The 18,988-nt window shown below is 40.6% G+C and overlaps 1 protein-coding gene across 4 annotated transcripts in view; it reads right to left on the bottom strand.

The window, feature by feature from the left end:
- Positions 1–18,988, bottom strand: part of ppp2r5eb (protein phosphatase 2, regulatory subunit B', epsilon isoform b) — a 53,031-nt gene that overhangs the window by 15,327 nt on the left and 18,716 nt on the right. Inside the window, exon 1 of one of the 4 annotated variants that reach the window (XM_085143188.1) lies at positions 14,914–17,329. The exons of the other annotated variants lie outside the window; for them this stretch is intronic. The gene's annotated coding sequence lies outside the window, so the exon portion shown is untranslated. Of the gene's footprint in view, positions 1–14,913; positions 17,330–18,988 lie in introns of those variants that run through there. 4 annotated transcript variants of the gene reach the window in all.

The following is an 18,988-nucleotide window of genomic DNA, read 5'->3' on the forward strand; positions in this document are numbered from 1 at the left end:
CTGTATCACGTGGTATAAGGCTCCGCCCTTGTCATTTGTTGAGCAGGAAGAGTGAGCGCTTGTTTTCATGCAGATTACGTCCCGGATCAAAATGCGGTACAATCGTCGTCGTCTTTTTTTTTTTTTTTTTTTAATCCTGGTCATTTGGAAATGAGATCGCACATAAGTATGAATCGAGATCGTGATTTTCTAACGATTAATCGTGCAGCCCTAGTAGGTGATTCATTATTTTACCTCTGAAATACTTCATTTTTACTTTTCATTTTCAAACCAAATAATAGACTGAAAGAAGGAAATATGCCTATTTTATAGAAAGAAATGCAAAAAACTTTGCATATTTGTTGATTTCACTGAGCTCTCTCACTTGAGCAGGCCCTTTCCAGTAGTAGAAATAGTGATTAGATACAGATACACAAATTGTTACATCAAGTCTAGTTTTAACTACAAATCATTTTTAAATCAAAGAAATAAATTCAGTGCGATGCCTTCCTTTAATGTGCTTCCTGTCAGTCTGTGGCAGCTCCAGTTTAGCCTAAACTAAGATGACTTTAGTCAACAAAATCCAAATCCAATTCAGCTTTGTAAAAACTCTGACAAGAGGGGAACTAATAAAAGTTCAAGGACACATGATGTGTGAAGCATCTATACATCGGTGTTGCTGTTATGAAGAAGCAATCACTGTGAGGCTGAATAGTGCATAAACTGTTTGTATGGCAGAGAAGCAGAATCATATTAACGTATGACCAGAATACTTCAACTGTGCTGTAAGCATCCTGTGTAGCAAACCTCAACATCCTGTTAGAAATAAAAAGGGTTTAAAATGTCTTCTACTTTACTTCCTTTAAATAATATTAACTTGGGAAATTAGAAAATGATCTGCAGCTGAAGAAACATAATTAAACTTCTGTATAAATGGATGATTTGGTTCATTCTTCCTTTTTTGTCAGCTCATCACAATGAATGGCTAAAATCCTCTTCCTGAAGCTCTGACCGTTTAAAGAGAAAGTGCAGTTTCCTGTCCTGGGGGAAAAAAGTCCTCTGCAGATCTCCTTGAGCGCATTTAAAGTGATTATGCTGAATGTGTTTTGATCCAAATGCCACTAGTTACTCACGACCTGCTGGCCTCCTGCTTTAGCTCAGCTCATTGAGGCTGCATCCAACCGGGCCAGTCACAATCAAACCCAAACCCTGGCTGACTGGCAGCAGTCCTAATCCCTGCTCCACAAACTTCCACAATAAACATTCATTTATCAGAGAGAATGCACAGCAAGCTGATTTTAGCTGAATTTTTCACGTTTGGTTGAGATGTTACAACACACGCAAAAATATTCTTATCCTGCCAAGTTTACTCAGCGCTCCAAATAGCCCACAAATTGTGCTGCAGTCTTATTGTACACATAAGAGGGATTCACTCTTTTCTGCTCAAATGAAACAATCTGCTTGATAAAGAACATCAGAAATTAAGACAGCTAGAAGATTCATTTGCACTACTTTATTGCGTTGCTGACCCCAGGGATGACCTGGTTTGTGGTGTTTCAGCATCCATTTCCATTGCAGCACAACCCTTATTTGCTCACTCTTATCACTCATCAGTGTTGGATTCAGCAGTAGCAGACGGCAAACCCTAATAAACCAGCACACACAGTAACACAGTAAACAACTTTCCTGACCTATGGTCTCTCTAGGTGAAGAACGAAAGATTTTTTGGGCTAAAATAACGGTGTGTCCTCTGTGTTCTATCCCTGTATGTTCCTCTCCACATCTAAACCTGTTACTTTAGATGAGAAGAAAAAAGGTAAAGATTGTCCTACGTCATGTCTGTGTGTATGTAGTCTTCTCTTTGAACACATAACTGCAAAACAGGAGAGTAATATGGCATCAAAGTGGTCCCTCTTCTTCCACATCATGTGTTGCATGTGAAGCACCCTTCATGTGCATGCCTATGCATCGTGAAATATGAACTGTGGGCTGGAAAAACGTGCGTGCATCTTTATCAAGAAGGTTTCATCTGTCACATTGTTGTGTAATATGCATATGGGTGACAAGGCTGTATACAGAGGACAATGTTCAAGAAAGTGCTATACAGTATATAGTGAGTGCAGAGGGCAGTGTGCAATACAAGAATAAATATGCTGATCAGGCAAAACATGCCTGATACTGTTTTGGTGCCTCTTTTAATACCAAAACAGCCCTGTCCTCTGAAGATGCACCTTGGTATCTAGCACGATCTAGCCAGATGTTAGTAACAGTGCCGTCTGAGAAACCTGGAGGCCAAGTCAACACTTCAGAATTGTTGTGCTCCTCAATCCATTGCTGAACCATTTGTGCTTTGTGGCAGAATGCATTATCCTGCTAAAAGAGGGTTTCCATGAAACAGTGTACATGGTCTGCAACAACACTTAGGGAGGTTGTATGTGTCAAAGTAACATCCACATGTAAGGTAGGACCCAGGGTTTCCCAGCAGAACACCTCTGCCGGCTTGCCTTCTTCCCATAATCCATCCTGACTCCAAGTGTTCCCCAGGTAAGCAACACATAGTCACCTGACCAGCCATGTGGTGTAGAAGAAATTCTGATTCATCAGACCAGGCCACGTTCTTCTATTGCTCCATCGTCCAGTTCTCACATGCCCATCAGTGCTTTTTATCATTTCTACTGTCCATCACCTTTTATGGTGGTGGACAGGCATCTGCATGGGCACCCTGACTGCTCTGCACCTATGCAGCCTCATACACCACTGTGATGCACTTTGTGTTCTCACACCTTTCTATCAGACCTTTTTGGCTCCCCACATGCATCAATGAGCTTTGGTTGCCCCTGACCCTGTTGCTGGTTCACCACCGTACCACTTTTGCAGATACTGACAGCTGCAGAACGGGAACACCCCAGAAGAGCTGCTATTTTGGAGATGCTCTGACCGAGTCGCTTAGCCATCGTAATTAGGCCCTTGTCAAATTCGCTCAAATCCTTACACTTACCCATTTTTCCTGCTTCTAACACATCAACTTTGAGGACTGAATGTTCACTCGCTCCGTGATATATCCCACCCACTAACAGGTGCCATGATGAAGAGATAACCATTGTTAATGTTATACGTGATGGGTGTATATCTGAGGTTCATCACCCCAGTGGCATCAGAAGAGAGCTCTTTCTTAGCCTCTGTATTTTATGTTTGGCTGTGTATGCGCCTGCAAGCTGTATCAATATACATTATTATGTAGTCCAATTTGTTGCACACCGCAGCAAAAAACCAAAAACAAAAAAAATGTTCTTGCTTGCTTTGTGTGTACTCCTGCACTCTTTGGTGTGTATGTGCGAGTCCTTCCTCTCAGTACAGCAGTGTACAGTATGCCGTAGATCATTACTGTAATTACCCGCTTCACAATTCGGGGTCGGATTGTGTTGGAGAGCCCGGGGCCTCGGAATCCTGCAACTCTGCTTCTGTTGAAGCATGTGAACAGCCTTAAAGGAAGCTATTAATAGACAGATAATCACAAAGGACAGAGTAATCCCTCCACACAGACAAAGCGAGGGGGCATAGCTAAACGGCTTGGAGCTGGCTGAGAGACTACCAGGGTGAATGAGGGGAGAGAAGCAGAGAGAGCTAGAGACACACTGTGCATAAAAATGTGTGCAACTGTACTTAAAAGTATGTGAGAGAACGCGCGCGTGTGTGGCCTAGGATAACCCAGAAACCACCCTGATATTGCGCGCACACATATAATCTCAGTTAGGCCCAGAAATCAGCACAAAGAGCAGCCTGTGGTGCAGCCGTGGATGAAACCTCTGAAAGGGGTCCCAGAGAAGGTTATTCTCTGTGTGTATGTACATCAGAGTGGATATCAACAAGTAATCTTCTGTAAAAACAGCCTAAATGATGGAGGGGAAAAAAGAACAGAAGAAGAAGAAGAAGCAGCTACAAACCAATCGTATTCCATCAGCATTTTCTAGTAAGATAAAACTTCAAATCTTCACAAAGAGTTGAAGGTGAGGTCTCCTAAGTACTCGTTCGGTCAAACTAACAGCCCAAAATCAGAGTTTATGTTTAGCACTGATGATCAAATTAAATAACTGTACAATGTGGAGCTCCCTGAATGCAAAATAACTATGATGTTTATGGTTCCACATTTTTCATGCCATGCTCCCCTCTCCTGTCTGCCTCCTCACAGCCTATTATCTGTAATTTAACCACAGCAGCAGCTAACAAATATTGTCATTATCGTATTGTAGTCACTGGGTCTTCAAAATGCCAGAAAAGGCTTTTTAAAAGTCCTCTGCGAGTCGGCAGTGCATAAGGTGGCATATTCAAATTCCCTGCACTGTCAAAAGGCCAAAAATATTCAACTTAGTAAAATAGAAAAAAATTAAAATGTTTATATTTAACAACTGAAACTGGGGGACTTTTGGCTTCCTGGCCTTATTAAAAAGAAACATATCCATCCCTCAAAAAATTTTCTCTTGTAATTTCCTTTCAGTAATAATCAAACTATTTTTTTCTCAGCTACTCTCTGCTTTTGTTTCTGTAAAAAATTATGGTGTTAATTTGAATATGGGAATAAAAATGCACTCAGAATATTGTAAAATAATGTAATTCTGAGAGCAGAGTAGTGGGACAAATGCAGGAGAGGGTCCATTCATAGCCATTAAAAGGTTACACTCCACTGCAGACTGCCACGTTGTAGTTAATGCTTCCTATTAAAAACGATCAAAATCATCATGAAGGATAACACCACACATTATCTAGTTAAACATTCAAACATATACCAGCTTCATTCAGACCCTTCCAAGTTAACCTGTCTCTTTAAAATCACATCTCTGTGTCGATGCAGAGAGCAGAAAGTGATTTTAACGCAAAGCCGCAAAGCAAAAGGACGAAAGGATAGAAAAACAATTACTTGCCCACACACAATCTAATTGTATGATTAACCACAATTGCCCCATTCAAACAGCCAAACCCATTCACCTTCATGGGCTGCATAACCCAACTACCAATGTTTGCAACTGTAAGCATAACTGAGGAAGTTGATCTCATTTCAGAGTGTATATAGTTTCATATATACAACTACCCATATCACAAAGGGCTTTTTACTTCTACCATGCCTCTTTATCCCCAAATCCATTTAGCTGGTACAAATGTGCTTTTATGTACAAATTTCTTTAATCCGCCAGCCACTCTGGACAGTCGATGAAACTCATGAGCGTTTAGCGGTTGCTGATCCACACCGTCAGTCTCTTTGAGCAACAGCAAGCCATGATTTGTAGGATCGGAATGACAATATGACTGCAGCAGAGGCTAGTGTGGCTAGTAAAACGTTGGCTGCAAAAGAAAATAGTTGGAAGGAATACGCCTGCATGTATTCTGTTTTTTCTTATATATCTAGACTTGATATGTCTGGTAGCTTCAATATGTTTATGATGTTTAGGTCAAGAACAGCTTGGTTTACATTTGTGGTTAAGACTTTGGGCGCACTTTTAGAAATTAATACTGGCTATCAAATACAAGTCAAAACAGTTGGTGCCCATGGATTAGCCAAACTTATTTCAAGCTTTGTGGGTGGGATTGAAGTACACTGACCAGCGTACAGGGACCAGAAAAAAAAGAAGAAGAAAACCCTAATGCACAAACACTCACAGCTTCTCTGCAAGTCTAACACAGACGAAGAACGTGATCTATTAGATGCATGCAATACAATGTTAAATACAACATTATATGACCGTCCCTAGGGCTGTTCGATATAACGATATTTATCGGAACACGATATGAAAACATCTATCGTTTCATTTTACGCTATTGTTTGTCTCGTGGTGTCACAAAATAAACTGTTTACGGCAATATTTTTTCATCGTTTTGATGGTCACTGTAGTGGCTATATTAAGTTCTCTCTTTCTCTTATATTTAATATAACCACACTACGGACGGACAAGCGCCTGTTTTTATGCGTTGTCGTTAGCAACAACGACGGTAAAACCATCGCATGTCCGCTTGTTTATTTTCCACATAAACTTTTCACAATAAAGCTCAAGATCCTGTTGAGACTTTTGAAAATAAACTGAATCATGTGAAACAGTATGCAGAGTGTTTACGGATGAGAAGCAAAAAATAGCCGTCAGGTGCTAAATAATAAACCGTAGATTCAAACGTTAGAACAGGCTTTTCCCCGCAGCACACCGTGTAATAAACACTCACAAAGAAAACGGCGGCCGTTACACCTTATGTCTAAAAATGTATAGTTTCATGCATAGGTTAAAACATTCGACTCCAGATACACGACGCCCAGCTGGAAACACTTCCCGCAAGTCGAGCTGCCCGAGATTCACAGAATTTACAAAAAATTTAAAATTTTTGTGATTTATATCGTTATCGGGACGATAGATGTCTTATATCGGGATATGAGATTTTGGTCATATCGCACAGCTCTAACCGTCCCTGTTACACCATCTAAAAAGGCGCTGTAAGAAGTAATCATCCATAATGAAATCCTGACAAACATAAATCAATAGCGATTGATATGCTAAGATTTTATTTCTCTAATTCAACCATTTATTCTTCTGAGTGAAAAATCCTCATACTCAGTGCTGCCAAAGCTTCTAACCAACTTCATTATCACTTCATTATTCAGCCTCAGTCTAAATGACAAAATAATAAACTCACTCAGATTATCAGCAAAGGCAAAAACAAGCACTGCACCCCAAGTCATTTGTGTTGTCAGCTTCTAGATTACTTAAGTAGCCTGAGAGGTGTTTATGAGTTAAATAAACTGTAAGATTTATAGCAGGGTGAACATATTTGCTGCACTCCTTTCGGTTCCCATTTGACTCACCAACTTCATGCAGACATCATTAGACAAACAGACCTTCAGCCGCAATAAGAATATTAGACAGAGGTTTTGAACACTCCACAATACAGATGTGAACAGAACTTCATAATCCAATGTTTCAGTGGTATCAGTCTGGAGTAACACTGTCATATTCAATTGTCCAAATGAATCTTTCTGACTCAAAGATCTAATGTCGTGTTTTAGAGCAATTTCTTTAGAAACCTCACAGACTTTAACTCTGTGTCCTTGAAAGACCATCAAGCATGATGGTAGACACTAGGTCACAGAACTAGAAAAGCTTCACAACTTCTTGCAAAGCAAACTGCTCTCATATCAACGAAACTATTCTGAGATACTTTATGAGTGCGGCTCTGGCCTGCGGAAACACTGATGCACCACTCTGGCTTCAGCCTCACCCTGATTTTCTCCTCCTCCTCCCTGCCCTCTTAGTTCTGTTCTGTTTCTCAGCTTTGGAAGAGACTCTCATCTGGGCTCCCTGGCAGAGGAAGAGAAAAGTCGGTGCTGCTTAATTAATGGTGGAAAAAAACTTAACTCACAGCACGAGAGAGCAGTTGGATGTCTCGCTGCAGGAAATCCTATAAGTCAGGCTAATTACATAACAGCATGAAGCTATTGAAGGAAGGGTCAGAATCCTGCAGCTTACATTTGTAATTGTCTATTTTTTAAAAAAAAAAGCTTGTAAAATCTGTTGTTTAGTAAGCTTATCATTCAGCCATTTAGCAGAAATTCTGAAACGCATGCTCTAATGAGTTGGCAAAAATAGTGACTGCAGTGGAAGCAAGCAGGGCACAAAAAGTGTGTTTTTCTCCATCTACCAAAGCATGGTATGCCTTTCACATTACAACAGCATCTCATCATTACATTTAGGATGGTGGGTGAATGAAACAGGGGATTTTTAGCATTTAGCAAAGGTGATTTCAAAAGCAAACAGTCATTTCCTCATTAATAACATGAACGAAGCGAGAGATTAAGACTAACAAGGGGAAATATAATGTTTGTGCCCACAGCTAATCATGTGAGTGATGACATCTGTCCTTGGAACAAGTGAAGTTGAGCTGAAGCAGTCAACTGTTTCTGTGTGGCCTGCGGGTGAACTCCACATGTTGACGGGGTATAAATACAAAGTGGGGCACGGCTACTGGGATAAATATACACAGAAAACTAAGGCTTTAAAACAGCGGCAGGTTTGGAAACAAAGAACAAGACTGACTCAAAGCCTTTGGTGAAGAAATCCTTTGGAACAAGAATAAAAATAAATACAAACAAAAACACAATAAAAATGTGTGGGGAAAATTATCTCACCCCCTCACTCTGATATGAATGAAAATGTAATATCGATTTTAGCACAATTTAGTGCGCCAATAAAATTTGAGGAGACTATTGAAATGCTAAGTGTCTCAATACTATCCTTCACCATCTTTTAGATTATACTATCGTCCGTGCAGTACAGGAGAGACTTTAATGGAAGTACAAATCTAGGAGGGGAATCATAGAAAAGTATCAGGTGACCAGGCGGCACACTCTTTAAGAAGAGTACACACACACAGACACACACAGTGTAAATGGGAAAGTCCCTCATCTCTAAAAGCAGTCAATGTGTGTGACCGGGTGAACAGGCTTGAGTTACAGCAGGAGAGAGAGAGAGTAAGAGCAAGCACAAGCGGCTGCAGCACATGGGCATAGTACAAAGGTTAATTTGCAGAATTAGTCCTGTGAAAGAGAGAGAGCGCTCTATGTACACACACTTTGTCTTCTGCCAACGCAAACAACAGTCATAAAGGTATAAACAGTCAGGACTGCAGATAAGGAGTGAAGGCAGACATACCCTCTGATGGAGGGATGCTTTGGGTGTGACCTTTGCACTTCTTGCTTCTGATTGTGGCCTTCAATTAATGTTATTTATGCTGATAAAAAGGTGTTGTTTCTTTATCGAGAGAGATTCGCCTCAAAAGGGTTGCAAATAGTGTGCAATGGGATTCACAAGCATTAGCTAAGATTTACAACTGTGTACAATGGTTTGTGTGTAACTTTGGAGGAGTCACACGTGCACGCTTCAATCCACACACAAATACAAAGCAATCTGACCACGTGTGACTCCTCAAAAGTTACACACAAATCATTGTAGACAGTTGTAAGTCGTAGTTTGAGCTTGGGAATCATATCGTTCACATTTGCAACCGTTTTCAGGCAAATTTCTCTCCATAATTTTTCAGCCCCATCCCCTTTTAGCAATTGAGAACAAATAGCCAGTGAGAGAGGAGAAAACAGGGATTAACTATGCCTCATCAGCAGCTCTACAAAAAAATGACAATTTTCACTTTGTCATCTCCAAAAAGAGGACAACTAAGTGGATAAAGTGCTCAAATACTAAGCTTTTAACATTGCCAAGCCTGTATTGTTTTGCAAAATACTCTCTTTGCAAACAAAAATAGAAGAAACTGCTAGTTTAAGGGGACCTTTTATGTTCATTTTCAGATCTATAATTTTACTCTTGTACTCTGCTAAAGTAGCTTTGATGATTCATGCTGAGCCATGCTGACTTGATAGCATCATGAAGATGCTGCAAATTTGTCAGCTACAAATCCATGATGCAGTTTTCTACAGTTCTAGGGGATGAGGGCACTGTAGTCATAAATGGATGGACATGGTCAGCAACAATACTCAGATAGGCTGTGTCTAAACGATGCTCAAATGGTACTAAGAAGCTCAAACTGTGCCAAGAAAAAATCCACCCACACCATTACAACACCACCAGCAGTCTGCGCTGGGATGGACGGATCCACGCTTTCATGTTGTTTATACCAAATTCTAACCTTACCACCTGACTGCTACCCACTAATAGTAGTGCCAGTTACCTCAAGGCAATGTCAAATCTGGCTTCAAACTTCAGCAAACAAAATATTTATACAACTGTTTAAATTCAAAAAGGAACTGTGTGTTTTCTGTCTCCCCTTTCCCAGCATTCACTGCTGTCAATACAGGGCCCATGAGCCAAAGAGGTTAAACATTACATAAAGGATTAAAGTGAGATGAGATGATAAATGCTCACTGTCATAACATCTGTTCGGTTTTGGTCTTCAAACCAGGACAGACGTGACCCAGCAACATCAGCTGTCAATCCCAACCTCAACAGGAAGCTGATTCACCACCAACTAACAGATGATCACGATACTGGGCTGAAATGAACGCAACTCAAGTTAAAGGGCCACTGTAACCATGGCAACCAAATCAAACAAAGGCTGAAATGGTTCAAAGTGCTGCTGCTTAAAGCAATTATGCTTTCAATGCAGAACTGAAATGTTCCTCAGTTTCACCTGTATAGAATGGCAAATGGGCCGTCTCCTTTTCTTTTTGGACATACCTCTCTGACATTTCACTATACGGACAGCTTTCCTGTCAAATGGTACATGTGGTTTAAGGATCAGATCATTCCGGTACTTCTTAACACATTCTGAAGGAAGATGAGGCACCAATGACATGGAGGGAGGCGACACACAAACATTTTTAAATATATAGACACCAATTTAGGTACAGGCAGACCTTGGATAATTCATCAGGTGAATTAGGAAAATATTACAGCAGCAGTAACTAGTAAAGATGGCAAAAGGCCTCTCTCCCTGAGACAGCTGGGATAGCATCCAGGCCCCATTTAGTTTATTAAATGCATCAAAACTTTGTATAACTTGCCAAATACCAGAATTAAAATTAGCAGGCACCTCAATCAGAATAGAAACCCAGAGAGGGGTTGCTAGCACGGATGCCCACTTAGCCCTACTCCATTTGCTTTGTACACTGAACCCCTAGCACAGTTAATAAGGGATGATGCGAAGCTAAAAGGAACAATGATGGAACAATGGAACAGAAGATTTGTTTATACACTTTTATCTATTTGTTGTTTGTAACCACAACAAAGGTTACCATTCCCAAACGCATGTCTCTGCTGAGAAGATTTAGAACTTACTGAAGCTATAAAGCACATGAATTTCACAACTACACATGCCATTAATGGGAAAGAAACCTCTATATAGACAGCACACTGGGAACCAAAACCAAAGGTGACAGAATGGTCACAGTGAGAACTGATGGGAGGTTTAAATATTGAAATCAGATTGTTATCGATGCCTAGCGTTCAGTTTCATCAGATGGAGAACTGCACTTCTTCCAGGCAATTCATATAAAGTTACGGCTCAGGTACTTTAGAAATACAAAGTACTTTAATAGTAAGGATGGGAATCAAAGGTCGGTTCTTGTAGAGAACTGGTTCTCAGTAGACCAATTCCTTGGAATCGTTAGTCGGGCTGTATATCAATCCCGCTTATCAGTTCGTGCACTCTCGCTGCAATCAGATGATTTCAGTTTGTGTGTCAGTGGAGGAAAACAGTGGATATGGACATTACTTTTATTTTTATTGCATAAAAGGGTGAGAGCTTTATGGTAAAATAAAGCCTGCTCCAGAACGAAAATGAATCGTACTGTTAACACAACTTCAGCTTTTTACAAGCACGTGCACAGACAGCATGCTAAGGCTAAGCTACCAGAGAAGGCAGAAGGATGTTAAAGCTGAGTTAATGCTGACCCCAGCCCAGCACTGTGATAAAGTGAGCTGCTGCTGAACTTCAACAGGTAACAAACTGTTGTTAATCAGGCTGCAGCCTCTATTTCTACCTGTTCATGTGTCTGCAGTAGAATCACCGGGACGATCATTTTGAAGTCTCTTTGTGCTGGTTTTCATCTTTGCTTTGTGTTCATAAACACTAAGAGAAAGATCATATTTTTGTCCTCATTAGGATAAGGATTTGTGTTGGTGTGTGGGGCTGTAGCCTGCAGGTTTATATTGTTAAATACCATTTATGGCACAGTGTGTTTCAGATCATTTTACCAAGTAACATGAAAGTAACGTAACAAACAGTAGTATAACAAAGTCTTTAACCTGGGTGTAATTAAGTATCGTACTGCATTACTTTTAAGAAATGTGTTCTGTGTAATAATTACTTTTTGGAGTAATGACCCCAGTAATGATCACACCCAACAGGGGAAATACCTTCAGCATGCACAATGAGAATCAATAAGGTAATCAAAAATGAATGGAATCGATGAGTGATATCAATAATGGAACTGCAATTGCGAAATTCTTATCAATTCCCATCCTTATTAAACAGTAAAACCAATAATCCAAAGGAACAAACTTCTTACTAACATTATAAATGGGGGAAAAATGAACTAATAAATTGAAATCTAAATGGAAGAATGAGTGTAGCGTTTGTATTTCAGACGATGACTGGCAGAATGTGCATACAAACGATCTAAACAAGCAACGTGGAAAGTAGGACTCAAAACAATCTGCAGATGTATGGGATTTTTCTAATCAACAAAATAAATGTACATTGCATCAGAATAAAGGGATATAACCACTCAGTGACCATTGCATAATCATACTCAGTAGGTGAGAATAGTAGTCTAAATTTAAATGAGTTGATTGTGATATTCATACCAAAGGGCAGTCCAATTTTCTCCTATAGATTATTTCTGGAGGGCTTGCTGACTTCCATTTTTACCCACAATCTAGAGTGTGCAAATAGTTCATGCAGCTTTATTCATATTAGCTGGGTCACCTTTACTAGTTATTCTTAATCTTCTACTTACAGAGGGCATTTCTAACAGCTCACTGAGCTCAGCAGCAAAGATTGCTCTCTTATGGTCCAATGCCAGAATACAGCATGCATGAATGAAAGGTGGGGGCAATGATGTTGAGATCCCCAATCAAATTATCAAAATCATTTCTTTTCAACAAAACAAAACCAAAAACAGAACTACAATCAGACATTATGTGACCTAATACATTCTGATGTTTCCTTGTTTGCAAAGGATTTACATGATTTGGATTTACATATCTTCCCGAAATAAAGTTGTACATACAGTACAGGTAGCAGGGTAGGACTGGTGTAATGGAAAAACCTGAACATATAAATATATATTCATGACCCAGATACAAACTCCCTGTGCCCCTATCTCTGTGTTCTCAGGTCTCATATAAGAGTTCCTGCAAGGCGCCAGGCCGCTGTCAATCATTAACACATGCACTTGTCCTGGGTAAACTTTGCTCCCGACTGCTGCAGCCAACAACACAACAGATGGCAGGGCCATGGAGGCCCTAGTCACTTTCACTCAATCACTCTGATAGCACTGTGTCACAGGTACAAAATGCCTGAAATATATTTCATTGCAAAACAAATGCAACTTCTGCTACAGATATAAGAAAAGGATAAATGGAACAGCAGTGCAGCCTCTGAGGTTAGGTTTGCAGACCCTGCAGAGTTCAGCTTATATACATGACATAAAGCTATCACAGTGTGCATAAAGGTTTCTATCCCTGCTCATCCCTGCTAATAATGCTTGTGGATAATGAATTTCATTTTGAAATAGCAGCTAAATATGCATAACAATGTTTTAAACTACCTCTGAATGAATAGTACCTAAAGTGATAGGTAGGTTATAGGCTATTCAATGCAGTTAGCATCAAGCATCAAGCCAAGGTCAATTCATTAATATAAAATGAAAGTGTTACCTAAATAAATAATCCAAAAATAAATAAATGTATCTATCATTTAGAAAGCAATTAATCCATCTCGAGACATCAGTATTCAGTGTAGCAGCAGTATTTCACATAACTGAAAGGTCAACTATTTGGACCGGCTGACAGCTGATGTGTCATATCAAAGTTTCCTTGAGTAAGACGCTGTTTTGAGAGCATCAAGTCAAAGCCTGAAAACTAAAATCTGTTCTCTGAGGCAGCAGCAGAAGCAGCAGCAGCAGGGACGATCACCTGGGATGGTTCAGACAAAGACGCCCTTCACGAGTCTAGGTTAGAGTGCCAGGATGCTTGTAGATCTCACATAGCGGGAATTCCAACAGCTGTTAACACCAACACAGCACAAGACAGGAGGTACCCATCCCTCACCTTAAGCTCTCTCGCTACCCGCTGCTGCAGTGTTTTCCAAAAACACAACGGCCACGTCAGGAATTCCATCAGCACTTTTTGATAGGCCAAGTTTAAAAGGCAGGTTATGAAATGTTAATACTACATGTGTGTAGTACCATTTCTACTACCAAGTAACAAGAGAAACCTCAACACAACATCAAAACAATGATTAGTGCCTTTTTTTGACAGTTACAGGATCAAGAAAGTCAAGTAATTGGTTTATTAAGTTTGCTGGAGTTATACACAAAACTACCACAAGTCCATTAAGTTTTGATGCCATCCGATTTTAGGATGACCAATGTGAAAGAATCGGGGTTATATCGCTGGCCAAAAAAGAAAGAATGAAAGAAACAGAAGAGATAGAAGTGATAAAGACAAACAATGTTTCAGACTTCAACTAAGACGTGCCAGGGGATCACTTCTTTATATCCTCCAGCTGTTATAGCCGAGCCAAGGGGAGTATAGCATGTAATGGAGGACTACCAGCTGTGCCCCTGGCAATGATCCAGTAGGTAGACTTATCATGGTATAGTCTACATGTATCATACTTGATGTGCTTCCCACGTTTATTAGACCAGTGTTGGATAGTATGGCCTTAAAATGCAACACTATTCAGTTATACAGTATGTTGATATCTGAAGTGCTCTGCTAGTCCAACACTTTACAGACTAAACTCTTATTTAGCCACTATAAATGTTATTGAACAATCCACAACCGTAAATATTATACATGTGCACTGCCCTAAGCTTAACAATAATGCAGATGGAAGTGCAGCAGCAAAGCTAACACCTGCTATGCTACAAACTCAAACATTCCACAACCTGTAGAAGAATGTTTTCACTTTCAGGATAAAATGTCCTCCTTCCACCAGCGAACTTTCCATTCTCCTTTCAGCCAGCAAAAACACTCATCTTCTGTTACCATTCCCATTCCATTTTAAGTCTACCTTTCCATCTGTCTCACACACACATGACAGGCTAGGCCGGCTGGTATCAGCAACAGCCCTTGACAGCAGAGGCTAACTTTAACACTCCATGCTCATGGGCTAGCAACTATGCACTCCCACACAATACTCACACATAAAACTGTCACTCACTTAATCAGGTTTCCTCTCCCTATTAGGAACCAACAGCAGAAACCGGCAGTCATGGACGTCACTATGTGAGCTGGTCTGAGTCGAACATGTGGACAACAGAAGTTTTGGGGGACCCGTGCTCTTGTTGTGGCTCGTCTGTACCGAGTCGGGCTGGGAAAAAAAAATGTAAAGAGACACCTCGCAGCTCGGGTTTCTTCTGAGGAGAGGACGTGAGTGGTGGGAGACGAGGCAGCACGTTGGTGGGATTCATTGGCCGAATAGAGAACAGAGGCAGCCACAAAGAGAGCTACTGGATGCTTGTGCAGAATTCTACATCTCCTTTTAATTTTTTCTCTCTTTTTATTTATTTATTTTTTCCTTTAAAGACTGCTGTCCAAGGATAGGTCAGAGACAGATCAGTCCTCCTACGCCAAGTGGACATGAGCTTAAGACATGAGGGGAACCTAATTTGGGTTGAAAATGTCAAGGACACGTTCAACCACAGGAGGATATAGCCCACGTTAGCCTGTGGTTGCTGTCAAAACCAGATATAGCCATTAAAAGGCTTCTATTGTTATAGTTTTTCCTATTTCTACTACAGCAGATGTAATTAGAAGGAGCTGACTATAAGACATCAGCGTGGCATGAGAGGAAAGCACCTACACGAGAGCTGGGAAGAGGAAAAGGACAACGTGCAGGAGTGGGAAAGGAATCCTGAATCCTAAAGGAATTCTCTCCACACAGCAGTTAGAGGGCTTCAGATCTGCTGTAGTAATTCTACTTCATGGACTAAGCTCAACAGGCACAGGCAAGTGTTAAAATAGCAGGTGACAGGTCCTTTTTGTGCTCAGACTGACTGAAAATAATCACTTAACCAGAATAAAACTGATGAGACAAAAGACATAAAAATCAGCCACTGGTTCGTTTAAATCTCAATCTTATCTGCCGATAGATCGAAGGCAGTCAGCACAGTAAATATCAATTCATGAATCAGGACATCCTTAGTCGTTTTAGCTCTCAGGAAAAGGTGCATTTATTAAAGTTTCGGCGTCTCTAACTAGCTCCTTTCCCCAACAACATAACATTAGAGGACTCTTATGCCTTCCTGCAGGTGACCCACCAGGCTGATCACCACTCTGTCTCTCTCTGCTTATTCATCCTGCCTCCTTAAATGAATGTAGCCAACTGTAACAGGAATGTAAATTAGATTATATAATTCTGTGCATATTTACAATGTCACAGCAGTATCCTTTAACTGTGTAACTTGCACGCTGGATGCATCCAGCTAAAAGGATGACTTTGTTGCTATGCCAACTCTGACAGTAAGTGGGGATCGTGCTGGCAATTTTTTCCTGCCTTCCTCTTGTGAATGTTTATCACGTTGGAGAAAACTTTTACTACGCACAAGCACAAGTAGCAGCAAGCTGAAACTCTTAAAGTCCCCAGAGGTCTGCAGAGAGTACGAGCCGTGTACCGTTTCCAATTTTCATTTCAATCTTTTAGAGGAGGGAGCAGTTGGCTTGCTATTTAAACTCTATTGATTCAGAAGAACCCGGCTGGGTCGTCATCTTTTACATTTTTGCTTCGCATTCACAGTTATGCAGCCCAGCCTGGGAGATGTGTAGTACAAATGCAGTCTTGTTTGGGAAGATTTAGCTCCTTGCTAAAGGGCAGTCTGCCAAGTGGAAGCTGAGGAGCCCAAAGCAGCATCATTCTCAGGCTTTTTTGGGATGTTTTGCTCATTAAAAGAATAACACCAACGACCTCCACTGTCTACAGAGTACAAGCTGTAACTGCACATGCACCCATTCCAAATCAGGACACTGAGCCTATGCAGGCTTCTTCAGTTACACTTTATTCAGCTTGCATGGTTTTGAGTGTATAGTTCACCCAGTCACATTTGGCAGTTACTGTTTGTTAACTAATAAGCTAAAATCATTTATGATATAGCATATACCCAAAGATTGTTCTATTAATTATTAGACTTAATGTCAATAACAAGTTATTATTTTCAGACATCAGAAAGCCAACAATGCTAGCACACAAGGTGAAGAATGGCATGTTTGTACACATCAAACACAACGAGTTTTTCCAGTATACATTTGTTTAATTTGGTAAATATAGCATACACCCTGAACACAGACGCTCAGTTATTTGTTCTACACAAAGATACGCCAAACTACATCGTCAATTAACTATACAGCTTGAAGGGAGGCGTTGATTTTTATTTTTAACATTTTGCTATGTGAAAATCTGAAGAAGCAGCTACATTCAGCTGCTTCCTTATTCACAAGGGGCCGTCACAGCGGGTATCTCCGCATGTTTGATCTGGCATTCTTACAGCGGATGCCATTCTTGAAGCAAAACCCAAAGGAATATGCGTCTCCTCTCGGGATCGAACAGGGGATCATTTTAAAAATGTAAAAAATATGACATTTTTATTTTTATTCATGTCGAATGTGCACCCTGGTGTACACGGTGCACAAGGTGCACACATTCTCATGATCCTGTTAATCATTACAATACAGAGAAATGTGTATACCTGCAGAAGACGGGGTGGTGTCATTCACCGGGTTTATTGCGAAAATTCCTGGCAGTGTGCGTCATCCTTTCCCCTCCTCCCCAGGATTCCCTTGAGGAGACAGTGTCTTACTTGTCTTCCTCTAAATATCCAGGAATGAGCCTGCTGCCAACGACTGGATTTATGTAATCCACCGTGCCTCATCAAGACCCTGCTTGTCACTTCTGGCTCAAGTCTGACCTGTGCCTGCGACTGACCCACAAAAAGGAGCAGGAGGAGCAGGAGAGGGAATACGATATGATTTGTGCATCCTGATGATGTGCTTTTGCAGTCTGCTAAACCTCTAAAGTCAGAATACACTAGACCAGATTAACGCCCACCTCTGCTACACACATGTACACCTCAAGGCAGGAAGTAAATATAGAGAGCTTATAGAAATAAACAAGAAACGTAGGAAATGAATCATAAAATACGCACCCCGCAAGACTACATGAAGGATGTGAAAAGAAGAGAAAATCATGAAAAATCAAGTAGCAGAATATGTAGAGTGGGATTAAAAGGAATTTCAAACTCAAACTTCAAACAAATAGGAGACATGTCTTCAAGGCAACTAAAACAACCAAAAACTACACCATAAAAAGACAGAATAATCTTTAAAACACTAGAAATGTATACAAATGTATAATATATATGCCCAAGTTCTTTCTCTGAATGCTGGTCTAAAACACTCCCAAATGGTTTGAGTCATGGTGTGAACTCTGTAAGCCAGTTAATAAAATACAGCATAGTTGCCCAGCGCACCTCTTCCTGGCAGTTATATACTGCAGAGAGATTAGAGGTAGAAGTGCCTGTCAGTAATTAAACACACACACACACACACACACACACACACACACACACACACACACACACACACACACACAAGGAGCGGGGCCAACAAATGCCAGTCCTTGTGTTCGCCACCTGGAGGCCACAAATGCATTATGATCATCTGACACTGGCTCTGTTTGTCTTCAATGACTGATATCATGCATTAACTCAATATTACTGGTTGGTGCCTTAACACTGGGCTTTTGGTATTCGTCACAGAGGGCCTGCTGTTTATAGTGTAAAGTTCAAAACAGACAAGCGGAAGAGACAAACTAAACCTTGTTCTTTCACTTGGTTTAAGTGGACATATATGGGAGTGGAGGGAGGCTCAGAGGTTGGTGCAGTCGTCTTGTGATCAGATGGATCCAAATCCTGGGAAATAAATGAGACCCTCCGGGTTCTCTCCAAACTCAACGCAGCTGTATGTTTGCATGTAGACACCAGCTCACGGTGAACCAAAGGGCACACGAGTGTCATCAGTGTGCTCTATACACCAATGCTGACAGTAAAGCTGGTCTGAAACCTCTTTGATGTGCTCTTTCAATCAGATAATGCTGACAAATCACAAAGTGCTGAACCATTCCTTAAAGTCTATGTAAACTAACAATTTAAAGCTTTTTGTTTTTTTAATTTCAGTGGATTCCGTCTACATTAAGACTCATTCAGTATGTACAATGTGTAAAAACAGCCACAGTCAACAGTCAA

This window comes from Neolamprologus multifasciatus, chromosome 19 (assembly GCF_963576455.1).
Source record: "Neolamprologus multifasciatus chromosome 19, fNeoMul1.2, whole genome shotgun sequence".
Taxonomy (NCBI): Eukaryota; Metazoa; Chordata; class Actinopteri; order Cichliformes; family Cichlidae; genus Neolamprologus; species Neolamprologus multifasciatus.